The sequence below is a fragment of the Microcaecilia unicolor genome, chromosome 8 (genome assembly GCF_901765095.1).
Source record: "Microcaecilia unicolor chromosome 8, aMicUni1.1, whole genome shotgun sequence".
Classification (NCBI taxonomy): domain Eukaryota; kingdom Metazoa; phylum Chordata; class Amphibia; order Gymnophiona; family Siphonopidae; genus Microcaecilia; species Microcaecilia unicolor.
Window position 1 is genome coordinate 227,889,986 of NC_044038.1, and position 7,117 is coordinate 227,897,102.

The window sequence follows — 7,117 nt, forward strand, 5'->3', positions numbered from 1 at the left end:
TGCAGCAGGCATGTGCTGAAAACTGAGCATGCAAAGGTGCCAGTATTGTGGAGAGCAGCATTTTCATGACCATGTGCTACTGTTGGATGGGCCTGAGCCCTAAGTAGGTGGGCCCTGGCCCACCCAGGCTCACCTGTGGCTACGCCACTGATTTGAGTCCATCAAGGTGTTTGTTACAATCTAAAAGACAGGCCACGCATAATAATTGCCCTTCTCGTGTGTACTTGTGAACTTTGCCCACACTCTGCCCCTAAATATGTCTACATGGATGCACAGTTTTGAAGTGGATATATTTCGGGCCTAGTTTGGACAGAACTGAAAAGTATTGTGCATTTCTGATTTTGCAACGGCAAAAAAATGTTCTATGCTCAGTGAGTCTTTTGAAAGGCACATGAGGGTCCTTTTCCCGAGTTGCAGAAAAAAGGACACTGCGCTAGCAGGCGGGGAGGTTCTTTTTTCCGTGCGCCGCACCAATTTTTTTACAGCAGCAGGTCAAAAGGGATGAAAATGCGGTAAGATTGCTCTTACCGAGTGGCCACGCAGGAGGTAGCATTTGCTGGAGGTATGAGCTCCCACGCTAACCTGGCGGTAACCGGAGAGCATGCGGTGCTACCTGATTACCGTTGGGTTAGCGCCACACTAAAAAATACGGGGCAATTTTCCGTAGCGTGGGGGCTGGAACTACCGCCGGTGCCCAGGTTAGCGTGTGATAATCTTGTGTTGGGCTTACCACCGCTTTGTAAAAGAGGCCCATGGGAAATTGTGTAGGTCCAGGTTTGGATGTACCCTTTCCTACAAAGGTGAGCCAAGCAAATCGACCTTATAAAGGGTCATTTTATAACATGCCTGGTTTAGGTTGATTAGTAGGTTCTAGTCGGTGCTTTTTTTGAGGGGGTACTTGGGGTACTGAGTACCGGCACCTTTTCCATTGTCTGCTAAAACTGACCCCTGGTCTTCAAGTTTTAATGAACAAGCTCAGGCCCTATACACCAATTCTGCCTTGTCATAGATTCTGTGACTGGTTGCAGGGGGCCTGGCTATTGTGGGTTTGTGTTCCTTAGTGATCACCTCACCCATGAAGGGTGGCCAGGCATTTGAGTACTGTCACCCTTTTTGCTAGAAAAAACACACTGTTTCTAGTGTAAGTGGTAGAAACTGCACCTACTTTGCAGGTGTGGACATTTACACCTGCTAGCCCTATCTCAGAAAAGATATAGTGGAATAAGAAAAGGTGCAGAGAAGAGCGACGAAAATGATAAAGGGGATGGGATGAGTTCCCTATGAGGAAAGGCTAAAGCGGCTAGGGCTCTTCAGCTTCGAGAAAAGGTGGCAGAGGGGAGATATGATAGAGGTCTATAAAATAATGAGTGGAGTTGAACGGGTAGATGTGAAGTGTCTGTTCACGCTTTCCCAAAATACTAGGACTAGGGGGCATGCGATAAAGCTACAATGTAGTAAATTTAAAACGAATCGGAGAAAATGTTTCTTCACTCAACGTGTATTTAAACTGTGGAATTTGTTGCCAGAGAATGTGGTAAAGGCGGTTTGACCGGCTTCATAAAGGAAAAGTCCATAGACCATTATTAAATGGACTTGGGGGAAAACCACTATTTCTGGGATAAGCAGTATAAAATGTTTTGTACTTTTTGGAGATCTTGTCAGGTATTTGTGACCTGGATTGGCCACTGTTGGAAACAGGATGCTGGGCTTGATGGACCTTCGGTCTTTCCCAGTATGGCAATACTTATGCAGTTGTAAATTTCTGCACCAAGATTATTTGAGTTTATATGTAAATTAGTGCATTTTGTAATCTACATTTGACCTTGCAAACTGCTCTCATGCTCTTTCCAAATTCCACCCTGGTACACATGTCATTGGGTGCCCTTTTTTTGCCAGGCAGTATTTTGTAAGACGCTGTTCATCGATGTAAATAAGCTTTTTGATGGATCAAAGTCCACTGCACTAACCACTAGGCTACTCCTCCACTAGCAACATTCCATGTAGAATCTCAAATAGTAGCAACCACTAGGCTACTCTTCCACTCCTTGGGATTCCGGAATCTTGCTATTCTTTGGGGTTCTACATGGAATGTTGCTACTCTTTGAGATTGTGCATGGAATCTTGTTAATGACACTCAATATACCGCCTTTCTGAGGTTTTTGCAACTACTACATTCAAAGCAGTTTACATATATTCAGGTACTTATTTTGTACCAGGGGCAACGGAGGGTTAAGTGACTTGCCCACAGTCACAAGGAGCTGTAGTGGGAATTGAACCCACTTCCCCAGGATCAAAGTCCACTGCACTAACCACTAGGCTACTCCTCCACTGGTTTAACACATGTCTGGGGTTGGTGGGGGTGTGTTTTTTTTTTAGATTAATTCCATTGATGAGCATGGGGTCCTGACTGGAAGATGGAACGAACCATATTCTGATGGGGTTAGGCCAAATGCTTGGAACGGAAGCATCGCTATCCTGCGTCAATGGTACAGGAACAATTTTCAGAGTGTGAGATATGGACAGTGTTGGGTCTTCGCAGGGGTGCTGTGCACAGGTACGTCCTATTAAGTAAAGTTCTAATCAAAATTTGTGCTTGCATTCTTTACTTGGAATAGGGAAGCACATTTGTTGAAAATGACACTGGCTTTCCTATGCTGTTTTGTACTGCTTTTTTTTTTTTTTTTTTTTTACCTGAAATGACCGAAAAATGTGGTTTTGTTTGCTGTCATTATCAGTGCCCTCTCTTTGGAAAGAGCACACACTTTTTTATGAAAAGCGTGCAAGTTTTGCCCACATGACCACACTATTTGCGCATGCGTATCGGGAAAAAGTGTGCACGTTTTGTAGAAAGGGAACGCATTTTACGAAAAATATGCCCTCTTTCTGAAGGGTGCGCATTACTAACAATATTGCTCCCAAAAGAAAAGAAAATGAAAATTCCCATACACAAGGGAAACAATATGGAATGGAAAATTTGGGGCTGTGCACCCCTAACCTGGATTGCCTCAATTTTGAAACATAAAAATCTAAGGTCCCTGTTTACTAAGGTGTGTTAGAGACACCCATCTATTCCTATGGGTGTTTTTAGCGTTTAGCACGCTCCAGGGGCGTAGCCAGACTTCGGCGGGAGGGGGGGTCCAGAGCCCGAGGTAAGGGGGCACATTTTAGCCCCCCCGGTGTTGCCAACCCCCTGCCGTTCCCGACCCCCACCCCCCGCCATTGCCACCGCCGCCACCACCAACAGCTTTGCCCCCCCCCGCCGCCGACCTTCTCGACCCCCCCTCCCGCCGCCAACCTGCCATTGCCTACCTTTGCTGGCGGGAGACCCCAACCCCCGCCAGCCGAGGTCCTCTTCTTCCCACAGAAGGCTTTCTTCTGTTTCTGACGTCCTGCAGGAAGAAGAGGACCTCGGCTGGCGGAGTTTGGGGTCCCCTGCTAGCAAAGGCAGGTGACGGTGACGGCAGGTTGGCGGCGGGAGAGGGGGTCGAGAGGGTCATCGGCAGGGGGGTCCAGGGCCCAATCTACAGGGGCACAGGCCCCCTGGCCCCACGTAGCTATGCCACTGGCGTGCTCACTAACCATTAATGCGTGCTAAAAATGCTAGTGTGCCTTTAGCGCACTTAGTAAACACGCCCCTAAATGTTATGACGTCTGATGTGTTTCTGGCAGGAAACTAGACGTCTGATGCACTGAAGTACTTGCACATGCTAATGATTTAGCACAGGAGAAAACCTGTGCTAAATTGCTGGATTGTGACAATGGTAAATCGTAGCTTGCCATGTGGATAAGTATGGAAGTAGAGGGGTTATTTATACTGGCATGTCAACCCTGGAAGGTGGAGTGTAAAGGAGTGGGTGATGTGGAGGGGCATTTTCGAACGGGGACGACCATCTCTAAGGGCGCCCAACTCTAAAGACGGTGCTGCGAAGGGGCGGGGCAACGCGTATTATCGAAACGATGCACGTCCATCTTTCATTTCGATAATACGGTCGGGGACGCCCAAATCTTGACATTTAAGTCAACCTCAGAGATGGTCGTCCTTAGTTTTCGGCAATAATGGAAACCGAAGACGTCTTTCTCAAAAATGTCCAAATCCAAGCCCTTTGGTTGTGGGAGGAGCCACCATTTGTAGTGCACTGGTCCCCCTGACATGCCAGGACACCAACCGGGCACCCTAGGGGGCACTGCAGTGCTCCCAGGTGCATAGCTCCCTTACCTTGGGTGCTGAGCCCCCGCAACCCCCCCCCCCAGGTCCGCCTGCCTGAAGTACACTGCACCCACTACAACTGCTCCAGGGATGTGGATACTGCTGCGATGGACCTGAGTATGGCATTTGAGACTAGCATAGAGGCTGGCAAAAAAGTATTTTTAAACTTGTTTGTTATGGTGGGAGGGGGTTAGTGACCACTGGGGGAGTAAGGGGAGGTCATCCCCGATTCCCTCCGGTGGTCACCTGGTCAGTTGGGGCACCTTTTTGAGGCTTGGCCGTGAAAAAAATGGACCAAGTAAAGTCGGCCAAGTGCTCGTCAGGGATGCCCTTCTTTTTTCTATCGGCCAAGGACGACCATGTCTTAATCACGCCCCAGTCCCGCCTTCGCTAACCTGCCGACACGCCCCATGAACTTTGTTTGTCCCCGCGACGGAAAGCAGTCGGGGGGTGTCAAAAAATCAGCTTTCGATTATGCCGATTTAAGCAACCTTGCAAGAAGGACGCCCATCTCCCGATTTGTGTCGAAAGATGGGCGTCCTTCTCTTTCAAAAATAAGTGTGATAGGGGCCCTTTTACTAAGTCACGTAAGTGCCTACGTGCGCCAGTTTGGAGTTACCGTCCAGCTACCACATGGCTCTTATGGTAATTTCATTTCTGGCATGCGTCCGCTATGTGTGTCCGAAAAATATTTTTTATTGTCCGACGTGCACCAGCTACGTGCATTGTGGCATTTGACGCGCATAGGTCATTACCACCTGGATAATGCATGAGAACTTACCGCTAAGCCAATGGCTGGCAGTAAGGTCTCAGACCCAAAATGGCGGCGCCAATTTTGATTTTGCTACACATCCATTTTCAGCAAAATATAAAAAAAGACCTTTTTTACAGGCGCACTGAAATATGGATCTGCGTGTGCCCAAAATCCACGCCTACACTACCGTAGGCCAGTGCATCTTAGTAAAAGAACCCTCCCTCACTGATATTTCAATTAAGTCACCTTACAGTAGAGGGCGCTGGGTCACTGATGCTAAGCCACCTTAGGGTAGGTGGGCAATCCTGCGAGTCAAGGGGACAGGGCTTAGGCAGGGCAGAATTTAAATGCTCTGAGGCTGAATAGATCAAGGAGGCCTTGAGTGCAGATGTCTCCAAGAGTGTGGCAAGCAGGGCTGCAGTACTAGAAAGGAGCCTGGGGAAGCAGAGTGGTCTTAGCAGGAAGTGAGCGGTCAGGGCAGGTAGGCTGTTCTTTTGCTGGTCTACTTGGCTGGAGGTGGGGGGGTGGAGGGGGGGCAGCCTGGAGATGGTATGTCTCTTGGAATGCGGATACTCATTGTGGGAGGAGTGGCACAGGGAGGATGAGAGGGAAGAACAGAAAAGCCCAGAGCTAACTGGCTCAAAGGCAAGGCACAGAGCTAGTTATCCTGGACACCATCGGGATGCAGAGTATCCAAGCAAAAATGGTTTTGCCCGGTTTAACGCAGCCACTTTCTTCATGTCTTTATCTTAATACATTGGGTGCTAATGCCTGTATTAGGACAGGTGTGCTAAGTTTCCATATATAAACCTATTTACTGCATCAACATCTACTATAATAAAACTCACCCTCAACGTTCTGAGGACACTGACGTCAGTGAAGCCAAGCCCTGACTTCCTTCAAAATCGCTCCGGGCCCCGCCCTCGAGGGCGGAGCAATGGCAGAACAACGAAGGGGTTGGCAGGGAGGGAGGCAGGGAGGGCGGGGGGGGGGGGGGGGGAAATCGCTCCGGGCCCTGCCCTCGCATCAAACGTCATGACGTTGGGGGCGGAGCAATGGCAGAACAACTAAGGGGTTGGCCAGGGAGGGAGGGGGGGGGTGTTGGCGACGAAAACCTTGCTAGCGCCCGTTTCATTTGGTCTGAAACGGGCCTCTTTTACTAGTCTATGTATAAGTCTTAAATAGGTTAGCATTTAATCTGTTGTTTGAAATACAGTCAGATCTTTTCTTTTACTTTTTTTTTTTTTAATCTCAGTGCTCAGGTCTTGGGGATTCCTGCCCGGTCAGTCACTAATTATGATCTGCACATGACACAGACGCAAACTGACTGTTGACCAATATGTTGACCACCGTTTAGTCTTCTTGAACAGCAAGGACTCGATATGGTAGATACTGCAAATATTTCATTGAACAGTTCTGGTTGGTAAGAGCGTGCTGAGAACGAAGCAGGGCAATGCTATTCCCAGGGAACCATCTCATAATTCTGCAGCTTCAGAGAAGACCACAAAAGCTAGCCCTTCCCTCAGAATTCCTCAATCAATTAACACGAGAAGACCAGAAGACAGATCCAACAGGATCGAGGCCTGAAGGGCAGACACTGCAGGGGCGTAGCCAGATGGTCAATTTTGGGTGGGCCTGAGCCCAAGGTGGGTGGGCATGGAATTCTCCCCCTCCCCCCACAGTCCCCCTCTGGTTTGCTCCTCTCTGCTCACAAAACACAAATATTAAATCCTTGAGCTGACAGAGATCCCCAAATCTTGCCAGCTGAAGATTCCTCCTCCTCCTTGAGCAGCCAACACTATTCCAAATGGCAGCCGGCAGCGCTTGCTTCAAACTGATGATGCTGCCGGCAGACCGCGCATGCTCAGTGCTTTTCCATGTTGCAAAACTGAGCATGTGCAGAAGGGCGGTCTTGGCATCAGCTGAAGGCAAGTGCTGCTGGCTGACATTTGGAAGAGCTCTGGCTGCCCAAGGAGAGAAAATCTTCAGCTGGCAAGGTTTGGGGGATCCCCCCTAGCCACAGCAAGTGTGTAACAATTTTGGGTGGCAGACAGTCTCACGGCAATCAGGGCATTCAAATATACCCTAACCCCTCTGCACGGAGTTCATGACAAGAGGAGCAACAGGACTGCATGCAGTGGTGTGCTGGAGCAGGC

General features: G+C 49.0%; 1 pseudogene; it reads left to right on the forward strand.

The window, feature by feature from the left end:
* LOC115476549 overlaps positions 1 to 7,117 on the forward strand; it is a 38,943-nt pseudogene that overhangs the window by 12,493 nt on the left and 19,333 nt on the right.